At 38.6% G+C, this 15,262-nt stretch overlaps 1 pseudogene; it reads left to right on the top strand.

The window, feature by feature from the left end:
- Positions 1 to 445: 445 nt before the first annotated feature.
- LOC125810670 (uncharacterized) lies at positions 446 to 14,344 on the top strand (annotated as a pseudogene).
- Positions 14,345 to 15,262: the final 918 nt, after the last annotated feature.

Below are 15,262 nucleotides of genomic sequence, written 5' to 3'. Positions count from 1 at the left end.
GCAACGGAGAAGATAATATAATTCCAGACGTCCAGCTGGAATAATCAACGAGGAAGAAAACAAGAAGGAGAAAAAGATAAGAACGGAAAAAGTTATGTGTAAAATAATGTAAATGTAAAAAGTCATAATAGTTTGGTGTGTGTCATAAAGTAGGTATGGGTCTTTCAAAATAAGTGTACAAATAATGACAAGTGTATGTGGTAAATAGTGTACATTATTAATATGTGCAAATAAGTCGTAAAAAGGATAGTGGTAAACAAAATAAGAACTATTCATGAATAGTAGTAAATAGTAGTGGACAGATGTAAAAAGCGTAAGTATTTAGAATTGTAAACTTGTATGTCTATATATAGACTTAGTAGTAAACATTGTAAAGCAGGCAATGCCTAAATAAAAACTCTTCTTTCAAAAAACTCTCTTAAAGATACTAAATACTTAAAAGTTAATGGATAAATCTGAAATCCAGTCAGATTTTTCAGATAACATGGCTAAGCAAGAGGCAAAGGTATATTGTTCAAAAAATATGCGGAACTAATTTCATATATTCCTGAATATCATATATATGATTGAATAAATTTATGTTAGTTATTATGTATTAGAATTATTTGAATCATGATTTCTAGTTTATTAGCACACTGAAAACAGGGAGAAAACTTCTATACTATGCCATCCTAATGTTGAAACCGGTAGGCGAGGAAAACCGTTTAGGGGAGTAAACAAAGTTGAGGCACTGATAAGAAGAAAGTATCCGCTAAAGTACGATGCTAGTAGTGACAGGAAAACATGATAAAGATAATCTAGTTCATAATGATCTAATATGAATTTAATCAATTATGAATATGATAGGAAGGAATAATTTGAAATAAAAAACCTGCATAATAAAGAACATGACTACATACATGCATGATGAAATGATAAAAAACTACGAAACTTTAATCTTATATGTACTTAAAAATATAGAAATAATCGAATTAAGAAAAATAATACGGGAAAAAATATTTAATGATTACGAATCAGAAGATATATTAAACCAAGAATGGTATGAAATAGACCTACATGATTTAGACTTCGAAAGAATAGAATGGTATGATTTAGAAATAAATTCAGATTAAAATGAACTACGAATATTTACAATATTGGATAAAATCTATGGAAGATATAAAACTATTAGAACAATTAATGGAGGAAAATTTATATATGTACCAAAGAACCGAAGATATGTTATATCTAGAATATATCATAAATAATATTAAAGAAATATTCAGATTAAAACAACTATCGGAAGAATATTACAATAAATATTATTACATTTTACCATGAATTTCACACTACCAAAAAATAACATTAAAGAGATATCAAGATTAAGACACTTAGCAAAAGAATACTACAATAAAATCTTTAAAATAAAATACTCACCTACCACACTACCACCTACCACACTACCACTTTCATGAATCCCCCAACTACCAGTTCCGCTACGAAAAATGGTAGAAAGGAAAGAGACAAATAAGAAGTCTGATTTGATAAGAAAAAAAGGAGCATAGAAAAATGAGTTTTGGAGGGAAACTTTCTCACGTGCAATGAGAAATGCCGTTAAAATATAGACAGATGTTTGGAAGAGTATCAAAAGTGTACCAATTCTTGAAACATGGAGAACTTAGTGCTCCATGTTAAAAGGCAGGGATTACTTTGACTCTTAACTCAAAGATAAAGGACAATTTTGATCATTTTCTCTGATTTGGCCACTCGTTATTTTGCCCAAAAAAACACAACACACAATTGTCCTCACAAATAAAATGTAATAATTTTGCAAATCATTTGTTTTAATATAAATTTTGGGTCACAAATAATTGGTGCTCGAGCATCCACTATACTTTGACCTAACCTAGGTCACCCTTTGAACAAAAAACCATTGATATAATTAAAGGAAAAAAGGTATGACATATTTCCTAGCTTTGCGATTTAGAATTGATTTATCTCTCATTACAAAAGTGATTCACATATATTCTTACCATTGCAACGTCACTCACATGTACCATTTTCATCTAATGGAAGCAAAAACATTACTTTAAATTTATATCTTTTTTATTTTTTATTAAATTCATATAGGGGTATATGTGATCGTTCTAAGAAAGTTCAGGATATATTTGATTTTTTTTTTACTTCTTTGACTCAACTGCTAATTTGAATTTTAGGTATCTCCTTATAGATGTATTTGCTTATTATTATTTGAATTTGTTATTTTTATTTAATTTTTTTCATTCATTGTTAGTATAAAAATGTGAGAATTAAGATAGACGTTTATGTATTATGCGAATTATTAAAAACAGTTGCCTTCATGATTAGATGCATTGGTTTAAAACGGTTGGTCTACAAAAGATTTTAATGGTGCTTTGTCTCTTTCTTTATTAATTAATTATTAAAATGCTACCATTAATTAAACATTGAATTGTTCAATCGTTTGGATGATTTCTGCAATAAAACACCCATGATTACGTTTTTTTTTTTTCAGAAATTGTTTGGCAGGGTATGTATAAAAATGGATCCGGCTCCTCTTCATTTTCCCCAAGTTTATGCTTGGATGTGATACACATGGCATAGGTAAGAATTAATGACTAAGATTTGATTGATTAAAATAAGATTCTAATTATAATTTAGATAATTAATGTTTCATAAAAATAGTAATGTCACAATCATACAAATATATTATCTTGTCCATAAATATATTTTTTTTAAATCTTTTTTTTTCTATTTTTTTTTCTCTACGAGTTTTTACGTTCTGTTTTTTTTAAAAAAAAAAAATTGGGTTACTGTTATGATCTTTCTCTTTAAAATTGGTTATCACATATAATTAATAGCAAAAATACTCACAGGAAAAAAATAATATAAAAATAGAAAATATTTAACATATTTATTACAAAAATAGATTATAATACTAGCAGGAAAAAAATTAGAAAAAAGAGAATTTTTTTTATAATATATTTATAGAAAAGATAATATATATGTATGATTGTGGCATTACTATTTTTATGAAATATTAAATATCTAAATTATAATTTAAAACTTATTGTAATCAATCAAATCTTAGCCATTAATTTTTACCTATGCCATGTACCTCACATCCAAGCAAGAACTTGGGGAAAATGGAGAGAAGAGAAATGGAGAGGAGACGGATCCTATAAAAATAATGTTAAATAGAGTGTACCAATAATATTTGTATTAGTAATGCTTGTATTGACTATGTTTATTTGCTTTATCATATTAAAAATAACATGTATTGCATAAAAATATTTATTATTTTATTTATAAAGATATCTATAATTTGGTGGAAGAGATGTAAAAGAGATTTTGAGGACTAATTGAGTATTTAAACATATTTATGCATGCATTAAATTCCCTTGCATTATTTTTTCAAAAAGAAATGGGGTGGGGGAAGGGAAATAGGGGAGAGGATCACAATATGGGAATCAGACCGTCACCAACAAGGTAAGAATTCAGGTAACCAACCTATACCATTTCAGTTAACAAATAATGACATTGATGAGATTTTCTCAAAAGAAAATGGCATAGATGAGCCAAATTTTTAACGGATGACATAAATGAGTCTTTTAACAAAGTTTGATGACATATTTGAGTCTTTTTCCAATTATTAATTTAAAAGAATGTATGCAAAATGTAAAGAAAAAAAAAGAGAAAATAAATAAATAGAAATGGTGATCTATATGCCATATATAGGGGTGTACATAACCGGATTGGTTCGAATTTTTTAAATATCAAACCAAACTATTTGTGTCGAAATTTTAAATTTATAAACCAAATGAAACTAATAAAATTCGAATTTTTCAACCTCGGATTTTCAGTAAAATAATCATGCAAACATATAATTAACTTGTGCTCCTAATATTTCTTTAGTCCTACCTAAATACAAATATCTAAAGTGTTTCTTAAGAAAATAACACAATATAATGACACTAAAATATTCAACAAAAAAATAATAATAAAATCACATAAATTAAATATTGCAATTTAATAAGTCATAATAAGTACTAGTTACATGATTAAACATTAAAGAAAAATTAAGATTAGGTTATGTATTTTAAATGTGTAAACTAATGTAAAACTAAAGAACAAATATTCAACAATATTGTCATTCTTAGTGTTGAATTAATTTGTTTTGTTAGCATTAATATTGATTTGATTTTGATTTGAGTTTTATTAGAGTTACTAATATCTACGGACTATAACCTTTATTAGACTATTCAAAATTCTAGATCTCAAAAACTTGAAATCATATGTTAAAAGATAAAAAATTAGAGTAAATTTTAGGAATAGCAAAGATAAAAATCATATTAGCGCTCTATAACTATAGTTTTGTTATTTGCGCTCCATAGCCAAATTATGTTTGCTATGGACCATCTGATTTGTATAAATCGCAGTAATTTATATAAATCGGGTGCTAATTCATCGGTGTCTATGAAAATTGTATTTGTATATGTATATGTACTTTGTGTTAGGCTAGAGTTGCGAGTGAGATTGGGAGAGAGAGGAGAGAGGCAAACGAGAGAGGGCAGAGAGTAGAGAGAGGTGAATTGTATATGTATACTAGTTAGATAATTGTATATTTGTAACTATTATGTATATGTATCAATGATTGTGTTTGTATATCTGCATTAAATTTAAAGTCGTATTCAATTGAATCGAGTTAAAACATTTGTATTTATATATCAAATCTCTCTCTCGCTTTATACAAACACAAATTATACATTGTATTTTGTATAATTTGTGTTTGTATAAAGCGAAAGAGAGAGAGAGAGAGAGAAAGGCAAAAGAGAACTGGGTAGGAAAAGATTTGTATTTGTATAATTACAAGTGTATAGGACAGAGGAATATGTATTTATATTTGTATTTGTATATATAGTCTTTCTCTTTGTACACAAATACAACCACAAATTATACATTTGTGTTTGTATAAAGTGAGAGAGGCGAAGGATAGATGACTGAAAAAGAGGAGAGTGGCGAGCGAGATTCCATAGAAGAGCGAGAGAGGCGAATGGCAAGAAATTTGGTGTGAATTGGATCAAAATTAAATGAAAAAGTAGCTATATAATGCACAATTTTCCCTAAAAATTTTGAAAAAGTATAAGAAAACAGAAATTATATCAAAGTAAATATGTTTATGTATAAAATAAATTTTAAAAATTATATATATAATGTCGGGTTGATTTTAATTAGTTAAAACCAAACTAATGCAAATATAGTCGGGAGTTTTTTTCAATACCAAACCAAACCATTAGTCGGATTAATTTTTTTTGGTTTGACTTAATTTGCTGTTTGATTCGATTTTCAGTTCAATTATATATACCTCTATTGCCAGATCACTTTGTCTATATATAATTTTAGTATACATATAGATTGTTTGATTGAGAGAAGAACATGCATATGATAGGTGAAAATCCTCCATAAAGCGTATATTGGTGCAATCTTCAATTTTCTCACTTAAAAATAACAAAGTTAGCAAAGTGTTATACATATTTTTATGGTTCGAAAAGAAGAACATATAGTTGAAACAAATATATGTGTAATGACCCTCCTAGTCATTTCTATGTTTTGCCTTTTGTGTGTCATTTAGAGCGTTCCTGTAGCGACCCCAAGTCATTTATGACTTGTTGTGATTGACAGTTCGGTCACCTGGTCGTTTGTTTGGTTATTGTGTGAGTTTTAGTGTTTTTGGAGCTTATGAACCTTGAGCGATTGTATTTTTGTATACTGTGTGTTGCATGATTTGTTCATTGTCAACTGTAAGCATGATGTCCTTAGTCTAGGTTAGGCTAGCGTTGCCTTAGACTTGTGACTTGTGTGGGCTGGATAACCTTGACTTTTTGCCGACGTTGTTCAGATGACTTAGCTCCTTGTAGACTGGAGTAGTAGACTTGAGTCTGATAGTTTGAGGCTTAGATTAGGCGTTATCATTGTTTGTTGCACTTCTGTATCTTCTCCCTCTAATTATGTGGTTTCGACGCCTTCTCGAAGGTTCGGTGCATCACTAGAGGCGTGGGATTGAGATAGTATAGGCTTGGAGCCTTTTCTGTGATTTCTTGGAGTGGACGGCGTTTCATGGTGGTTGTTGCTAGATTGGATCCTATTGGAGATACGATCACCCCTGGGGTCATTCTTTCTAGCTAGGTTGGGAGCGTATCGCTTGTTGGGTAGACTTAGTGATTTCGGCGATCGCTCCCGGGACTCTCTTTCTAGCTGGGCTGGGAGTGTGCTGCTGGATGGGTCTCCCTAGGTCTCTCTTTCTAGCTGGGCTGGGAGCTGACTGCATGGTAAGACGACTCGCGATATCTACCTCACCCACGAGTCCTTCTTTCTAGCTGGGCTGGGAGTGGACTGTTTGGTTGGGTGCCCCTGGGGTCACTCTTTCTAGCTGGGCTGGGAGTGCACTGCTGGCTGGGTGGAGTATGATGGGTTATGTTGGTTACTTTGGGCTGGGAGCCCGATTTTCTTCTTTCTTAGTAGACTTAGCTATTGTGTGTACCTGTCGGGCTTATGGGGGTCCGTTCAGGTTTTATTTAAACTTGCACACGAGTGTACCTTCTAGGCTTATGGGGGTCAGTTAGGTTTTGTTTAGCTGTACTTAGTTTATTTCTGGTATTCTCGTATGCTTTCTATTCATATCCGATTTGACCTCTATGTGTTTAGATTCTTTAATTATTATTGGTTTTACCCCTTTTGCTAAGTCGGCCTTTGATGTCTACTGAGTACCTGTTGTTTTGGTACTCATGCTACACTCTGCATCTATTTCGTGATGCAGGTCCCAGTATTAGTTATCAGTGGTGATTAGTTTCAGCCTTCTTTTACAGTTGTGACTCGAAGACGAGGGTGAGCACTTGGCGTTTTGGGTTTGTTCTGTCTCCTTCTTTTATTTTAGCTAGTCTTGTTGCTTTTGAGACACGCTTTGTTGTGGTCCACTTTTGGGACTTGTACTCTTTATTAGACAACTCTGTACTAGTGACTTCCAAGTTCTGGGAGGAATTTCTGTATATATTTATATTGGTTTGCTTCCGCCTTATTGTCCTTGTTTAGATTAATGTTTTTGCTAGTTTCTGCCCTTACGCTCATTGCTTGATGTTCTGGGTTACGAGTTGGCTTACCTACTAGTGGGGTATAGTAGGTGTCATCATGACTCGAGAAATTAGGTCTTGACAAGTTGGTATCAGAGCCCTAGGTTCACCGGTCTCAATTGTACATAACTAGCACCTAGTAAAGACCTACGGATAGACGCGATGACGTATATGTTTTATCTTTAGGAGGCTATAGGGTGTCCTAAGGAAATTTCTCTATTTTTTGTATCATATCGTGCATCATGTCTATTATCAGTTCCTCAAAATCTCTCTTGTTTCATTCTTTTCACAGGATGGCTCGTACGTGCGGTGGATCGTTACAGGGTAGGGGTCGACCTCTCATGCCGACTTGGGCATTAACACCAGAACCAGCCCAGGAGAGAGAGGAGGATCCAAAGCTAGTAGGGGACCCTCCAACAGCTCATATACCAGCTCTGTTAGTCGGGCCGGGGCCAGCCCAGCCGCCACTCAGACCAGTTTTGACTCCAAATATCCAGGCCGCTATTACACAACTCTTGGGTGTGCTTGGGGGTATACAACAGTCATCCGCCCCAGCTACACCAGCACCAGTACCGCAGGATCAGCCTCCAGTGAGGGAATCTCAGATCAAGGTACCACCTGAGGGAGTACAACCCTTGGCAGCGGAAAGACCTTTGGCACTCGAGGACCAGAAAATGCTTGATGTGTTTCTCAGGTTGACACCACCGAGGTTTTATAGGGCTGTGGGTGAGGATGCCTACGAGTTTCTTACTACTTGCCGTAAGAGGCTTCACACTTTGGGTCTAGTGGAGTCTAGAGGGACCGACTTTATCGCTTACCAGCTAAATGGGCCAGCCAGGCAGTGATGGCACACATTCATTCAGACCAGGCAAGACAGGTCTCCACCGGTGCCATAGGATGAGTTTCTTGAGGCCTTCTTAGCCAACTTTATCCTTTGTAGCGTTAGAGACCGCCTCAGGGATTAGATCTACAGGTTGGAGCAGGGCTCCATGTCAGTGGCAGAGTACAAGACTAGGATCCATAAGCTCTCCCATCATGCAGAGATGATATTACCTACAGAGGAGAAGAGGGTTAGGTGTTTTTTCCATGGGTTGAGATTACAGCTTCAGCTTGAGACTCAGTCCTTAGTTTCTGTGGGTCGATCTTTTTTAGACGTAGTTGACCATGTCAGTACTATGGATCATCTTCGTCGCGAGGCCCAAAGGGGCAGCGAGAAAAGGGCTAGGCATGAGGGCAACTACAGTTACTCCCTCACCATGTCTAGGGACTATCATGACAAGACCGGACGACAATTGCGACAGGGTCAGTCTAGCAGGCCTACCCAAGCCTCTTTTCAAGCATCAGATAGTGGTCGAAGCGAGGCCAAATCGAGTCAGGTCCGCGAGGTATTTCGATTGGGCTCTTCAGGCCATGGCCGTTCTTTTGGGAGTTTCCCTCAGCAGGGTTGCTTTGAGTGTGGTGAGATGGGTCATTGGGCCAGGGACAACCCTCAGCATAGTCGGATTGCTCCCGCTCCTAAGGCACCTCCCCCAACTTTACCAGCACCTCCAGCTAAAGGCCGTGGTTAGGGTTAGGACTGTAGATGTGGTCATCGGGGTATATGGGGTGGTCCCCGAGGAGGTAGGTCAGGTGGCAGGTTTGATGGTCAGAGCAGAGGCAGACATAGCCATTTCTATATAGCTCCAACAAGGGCAGAGGCTGAGGCATCAGACGATGTTATCACATGTACGATTATTTTATGCCAGTATCCTGCCTTAGCTTTATTTGATCCGGGATCTACTTTTTTGTTTGTTTCTGTTTACTATGCTTCTCACTTGAGTATGATTTCTGAGCCTCTGGTAGGCTGGTGAGTCTTTAGTAGTGGATCAGGTATTTCGATCTTGTTTAGTTACTATCCAGGGATGTGGGCTGATCTTATATTGATTGACATGGTTGATTTCGATGTGATTCTGGGCATGGACTGGTTATCCCCTTATAACGTTATTTTAGATTGCTTCTCTAAGACCATTACCTTAGCCATTCATCTGGTGGTGTAGCAGGGATCTTGTAGTAGCACACCAGTTGGGGTTATCTCTTTTATTCGGGCTAGGAGGCTAGTGGCTAGCGGATGCTTATCATATTTGGCCTATGTGCGTAATGTGAGTAGGGAAGTCCCTCCGGTTGAGTCAGTTCCTATTGTTCGTGACTTCTTAGATATGTTTCCTACTGACCTACCTGGCCTACCTCCAGAGTGTGATATTGATTTTATGATTGAGCTAGAGTCGGGTACTCGACCTATTTCTACTCCACCATATCGGATGGCTCCTGCAGAGCTCAAGGAGCTCAGTGTTCAGCTTCAGGATCTCTTGGGTAAGGGATTCATCAGACCTAGTGTATCGCCTTGGGGCTCTCCCATTTTTTTTGTAAAGAAAAAGACGGTAGGATGCGCATGTGCATTGACATAGGCAGCTGAATAAGGTGACAGTGAGGAATCAATATCCTCTGCCTAGGATTGATGATCTATTTGACCAGCTTCAGAGAGCTTCAGTGTTCTCTAAGATTGATTTGAGGTCTGTTTACCACCAGTTGAGGATTAAGGCGGCGGACATCCCTAAGACTGCATTTAGGACCCGTTATGGTATGAGTTCCTGGTGATGTCCTTTGGGTTGACTAATGCCCTTGCTGCCTTTATGGACTTGATGACACGGGTGTTCAAGCCTTATCTTGATTCATTCATCATAGTCTTCATTGATGACATTTTGATATACCTGCAGAGTAGGGGTGATCATGAGCAGCATTTGAGAGTTGTGCTCCAGACTTTGAGAGATCAGTGGCTTTATGCCAAGTTCTCGAAGTGCTAGTTTTGGTTAGACTCTGTAGCATTCTTGGGGCACGTTGTGTCCAAAGAGTTATGGTAGATCCGGTGAAAATTAAGGTTATTCGTGATTGGGCTAGGCCCACCTCAGTTACTGAGATTCGGAGCTTCGTCAGACTAGCAGGCTACTACAGATGGTATATAGAGGGTTTTCCTACCTTGGCAGCACCTCTGACCCTCTTGACTCGTGTTGATGTTCCATTTGTTTGGTCAGAGGAATATGAGGCGACCTTTTTGAGGCTCAAGGAGTTATTGACTACCGCTCATATATTGACTCTTCCAGTTGAGGGCGAGGGCTTCACGGTTTATTGTGACGTATATGGCGTTGGTTTGGGTTGTGTATTGATGCAGAAGGGCCGAGTTATTGCTTATGCATTGAGGCAACTTAACTTGCATGAGTGCAACTACCCCACTCAAGACTTGGAGTTGGCGGCGATAGTTTTCACACTTAGATTTGGAGGCACTACCTATATGGAGTTCGATGTGAGATCTATAATGATCACAGGACTCTTCAGTACATCATGAGCCAGATGGACCTTAATCGAGGCAACGTCGTTCAATTGAGCTCCTGAAGGACTACGACCTCGCTATTCTCTATCATCCAGGCAAGGCGAATGTAGTAGCGGACGCCTTGAGTTGGAAGGCGGTGAGTATGGGTAGTCTAGCCTTCTTATTTGTTGAGGAGCGACCCTTGTCTTTGGACATTCATTTATTAGCCAATAGTATGGTTCGGTTGGATATCTCAAATTCTAGACGCGTCTTGGACTATATGGGAGTTCAATCTTCTTTGCTGAATAAGATCTGTGGTTGCTAGTTTGAGGATGAGGCCTTGGTGGCCCTTAAAGATCGAGTGTTAGAGGGGTGAGAGTGGTTAGGCTACCTTAGATCCTGATGGAGTGTTGAGATTCATCAGCCACATCTGTGTTTCGAGAGTTGGGGATTTGGTACGATTGATACTTTGTGAGGCCCATGAATCTAGATACTCTATCCATCCGGGCACAACGAAGATGTATCGTGATTTGAGGCAACATTACTGGTGGAGGGGCATGAGGAGAGATATTGCTGACTTTGTTTCCTCGTTTCTTGTGCTGCCAGCAGGTAAAGGCTGAGCATTTGAGGCCTGGTGATAAGTTTCAGAGATTACCCATCCTAGAGTGGAAGTGAGATCACATTACTATGGATTTTGAGACTGGCCTACCGCGGACTTCTAGAGGTAGTGATAGCACTTGGGTCATCGTTGATCGATTGACCAAGTCAGCACATTTCCTTCATATTCAGTCTTCTTTTAGCGCCGAGAGGTTGGCTTGTATCTACATTCGAGAGGTGGTTCGACTTCATGGGGTGCCAGTTTCTATTATATCAGATCGGGTTTCTCAGTTCACATCTAGCTTTTGGAGGACCTTTCAAGATGAGTTGGGCACCCGGGTTGACCTTAGCATAACTTTCCACCCGCAGACTAATGGTCAGTCAGAACATACTATTTAGGTCCTTGAGGACATGTTGCGGGCTTGTATTTTGGAGTTTGAGGGTTATTGGGACCAGTTCTTGCCTTTGACGGAGTTTGCATATAACAATAACTACCATTCTAGCATTCAGATAGCCCCGTTCGAGGCCTTGTATGGTAGGCGTTGTCTCTCTCTGATAGGATGGTTGGAGGCTACAGAGCCTAGGCAGCAGGGTACGAATTTGATTCAGGAGGCTTTGGACCAGGTGAGAGTGATTCAGGATAGACTCAGGACGGCTCAGAGTAGGCACCAAAGTTATGCGGATCGGAGGCTTCGACCTTTGAGATTCTCTGTTCGTGATCAGGTATTCCTCTGTGTGTCACCCATGAAGGGCGGGATGAGGTTTGGGAGGTGAGGCAAGCTTAGCCCCAGGTACATTGGGCCTTTTGAGATATTCGAGATAGTTGGGAAGGTTGCTTATGAGTTGGCCCTACCTCCAATATTTTCAGCCATCCACCTAGTTTTCCATGTCTCAATAATGCGCTGGTATGTTCCTGATAAGTCCCATGTGCTCCAGTATGATGCATTTGAGTTGGATGACCGTTTGACATTTGTAAATGATCCAGTTGCCATTCTAGCCATAGATGTGAGGAGATTGCGCTCGAGAGTCATTCCTGTTGTTAAGGTCTGTTAGAGGCATCGTCCAATCGAAGAGGCTACCTGGGAGGCCGAGCAGGAGATGCGAGAGCAATTTCTTGTCTTGTTTGAGCCTTCAGGTACTTCTTGACCCTTACTTTCGCGGATGAAAGTCCTTTTTAGTAGTGGATATTGCAATAACCCTCCTGGTCATTTTTCTGTATCGTTTAGAGTGTATAGCGACCCCAAGTCATTTATGACTTGTTGGGACTGACAGTTCGGTCATCTGATCGTTCGTTTGGTTATTGTGCGAGTTTTAGTGTTTTTGGAGTTTATGAACCTTGAACGATCCTTTTCGATCAAAAGTTCAATAAGATAACATCTGAATCCAATTCTAACGATTCCATCAGCTCCGGAAGGGTTATTTTAGGCTAGTAGCATGGTTGACAGGGATCCCGAGGTTTTCAGTGTGAGTCGATGCGATTAGGCGTTTTAACTTTAAGTTTAAGCCTAAGTTTGACTTTAGTCAACATTCTAAGTAAACGCACTCAGATGAGAATTCTGTCATAGCAGTTAGCTCCAAAATGTTGAGTTTGGTCTAGATTGACCCTTTGTTGGTGTCTCGAGGTTTCCGATATTTTTACGAGCCGTGTTGTGGTTTTAGACTTAAAATGGCGGTTGGGTGTGGGATCCACTTTTGTCAAGATGACCTCGTATGAAAATTTTGACTATCACATTCAGTCCAGAATATCGAATTTGGTATGGTTACATATCTCGTTTGCATGCACGGGGTTCCGAACGAATTTGGAGCACCCCGTCGGAGTTTTTAAGTTTTCAAAAAATAGGCTGAAATCTAGTGTATCTAGTGCAGAAAAATCAGCACCTTTTTCCTTACTTAAAAACCTCATATCTCCCTCATCTCTCAACCGAATAAGGTGATTTGAAGTGCCAAAGCTTCATTTTTCGGTGTCTTCGCTGTAGATTGATCGGAAGTTGTTAGTTGCACGTCGTTCGAGGTAAAATTCATCATTTACCAGACTGTTGTAGCCTTTTTCAAGTTCTTATATTTTGGCTTTCTTGAATTGATGATATCTTGGTCATTTTAGCTCAGTTTTGGGTGATTCGAAGTCCCACGTGTTGAAAATTATTGTGGCTACGTCGTGGAGTGTTCAAAGAGTGCTGGGCACCATTTGATTCTCGTAAATTCTGAGTTTAGACTACTGCATGTTTTCTTTTAAGTTGATTAAAGTGTGGTCTTCTGGCATGTTGGGTTTTGTTGCGTTTTGAGCTCCGAATTGTGTTCCATTTAGGAACACAAGTTTAGGTTACTATTTAGGTCTCTTAGGGAGTCAAATCTGAAAAGTTTGGTGTGGGTCGCACAATTCCTGTTTTGACTCCACAATTGACCTATCTCCGTTTGTTGTGATTTTGATGTTTAAGACCGTACTAATATTGTGATCCTTTATAGAGTGACAACGTTCAAAGGTCGTTTGGAAAGGAAAAGCTCCGGCAAAGTGATTTGGAGCGCGCTTGGTTGGCCTAAAGGTAGGCGACGGCTTCATTTCTATTAGATTGAGCTTAATTGTGTAAAAGCATGTGGATTGGAGTGAATTGGGGGTGGGTACTAGTTTCTTAGTTTACTTTGATTAGATACTTTATGTTAGGATCGATTGGCCATAATTCGGGCCTAGTACACTGTTAGTCGGGTTAGTAGAATCACATGCTTATGTGCTAAATGCTATTGTATGCTTGTATGTTGTGTGTTGCAAGCTTTGTTTATTGTCAATTGTAAGCATGATGTCCTTAGTCTAGGCTAGGCTAGCGTTGCCTTACACTTATGACTTGTGTGGGATAGATAGCCTTGACTTTCTACCGACGTCGTTCGGATGACTTAGCTCCTTGTAGACTAGAGTAGTAGACTTAAGTCTGATAGATTGAGCCTCAGATTAGGCGCTATCGCTGCTTGTTGAACTTCTATATCTTCTCCCTCTAATTCTGCGGTTCCGACGTGTTCTCGAAGGTTCGATACATCACTAGAGGTATGGGATTGAGATAGTATAAGCTTGGAGCCTTTTATGTGATATTCTTTAGTGGACGGCGTTCCACGGTGGTTGTTGCTGGATTGGATCCTATTGGAGATACCATCACCCCCGGGGTCGTTCTTTCTAGCTGGGTTGGGAGCGTATCGCTGGCTGGGTAGACTCGGTGATCGCCCCGGGGCCTCTTTTTCTAGTTGGGCTGGGAGAGTGCTACTGGTTGGGTGTCCACGAGTCTTCTCTTTCTAGCTGGGCTAGGAGCTGACTACATGGTAGGACGACTCGCGATATCTACCTCACCGTCGAGTCCCTTTTTTAGTTGGGTTGGGAGTGGACTGTTTGGTTGGGTGCCTCCTGAGTCACTCTTTCTAGCTAGGCTGGGAGTGCACTGCTGGCTGGGTGGAGTCTGATGGGTTATCTTGGTTACTTTGGGCTGGGAGCCCCTTTTTCTTCTTTCTCAGTAGACTTAGCTATTATGTGTACCTGTCGGGCTTATGGGGGTCCGTTCAGGTTTTATTTAAACTTGCGCACGAGTGTACCTTCTGGACTTATGGGGTCCAGTTAGGTTTAGTTTAGTTGTACTTACTTTATTTTTGGTATGCTCGTGTGCTTTCTTTCATATCTGTTTTGACCTCTCCGTGTCTAGATTTTATCCTTTCTTATTGTTTTTACCATTTTTGCTCAGTCAGCCTTTCATGCCTACTGAGTACTTGTTGGTTTGGTACTCATGCTACACTCTACATCTATTTTGGGACTTACTGAGTACTTGTTGTTTTGGTACTCATGCTACACTATACATCCTTTCATGCCTACTGAGTACTTGTTGTTTTGGTAGTCATGCTACACTCTGCATCCTTTCTTTTGGTTTAGCTAGTCTTGTTGCTTTTGAGACACACTTTGTTATGGTCCACTTTTGGGACTTATACTATTTATTAGACAGCTCTGTATTAGTGACTTCCAGATTCTGGGAGGGATTTTTGTATATATTTATTTTGGTTTGCTTCCACCTTGTTGTCCTTGTTTAAATTATTGTTTTCGCTAGTTTCTGCCCTTACGCTCATTGCTTGATGTTCTGGGTTACAGTTTGACTTACCTACTAGTGGGGTATAGTAGGTGACATCATGACTCAAGAAATTGGGTCGTGACAATATGTTTTACATATCAAGT

Source organism: Solanum verrucosum, unplaced genomic scaffold (assembly GCF_900185275.1).
Source record: "Solanum verrucosum unplaced genomic scaffold, falcon-dt-bn FXZP01000057.1, whole genome shotgun sequence".
Lineage (NCBI taxonomy): Eukaryota > Viridiplantae > Streptophyta > Magnoliopsida > Solanales > Solanaceae > Solanum > Solanum verrucosum.
This window is presented reverse-complemented; position numbering and strand designations above follow the sequence as displayed.